The following is a 532-nucleotide window of genomic DNA, read 5'->3' as shown; positions in this document are numbered from 1 at the left end:
AGGATGGTGTAATTCGAAGTTTCTAGATTTCCTATTGTAAGATAAAACATATATTTAGGTTGATATAACAATACACTTTCTTAGAATATGTGATACATATTGGTATAGATCCATCAATTACCGTGTTTGAAATTCCTATAAAACATAGTGGCAAGCACAATAGATTTATTGCCTTCAGTTGTTCACCACCTATATGATTTCTGAACCTAGTTGCCACCCCAAATCCCAAAAACTATAAGTTTGCACCTACAATTTGGAATATTTGAAAACTATAACCATGTCAAGGACTTTTTAAATTAATTTCTGTTATTCGGTATAAAAGACTTGAAACTATTATATACCAACTACACATACCTAATATCCATGAAGGTGAATGCTCTATACATACCTAATAGTCAGTACTCAGTGCCATGCTACTTGAAGAAAAATAGTACAATGACTTGTGAACGTCTGACATAAATGTGTGAGAGGATGCTTTTCACTTTAACATAGCAATATTTGGGTAAACTCAACGGACAAGGATAAGCTCTAT

Source organism: Hordeum vulgare, chromosome 7H (genome assembly GCF_904849725.1).
Source record: "Hordeum vulgare subsp. vulgare chromosome 7H, MorexV3_pseudomolecules_assembly, whole genome shotgun sequence".
NCBI classification, from domain to species: domain Eukaryota; kingdom Viridiplantae; phylum Streptophyta; class Magnoliopsida; order Poales; family Poaceae; genus Hordeum; species Hordeum vulgare.
The sequence above is the reverse complement of the archived record's forward strand: the minus strand, read 5'-3'. Positions refer to the sequence as shown.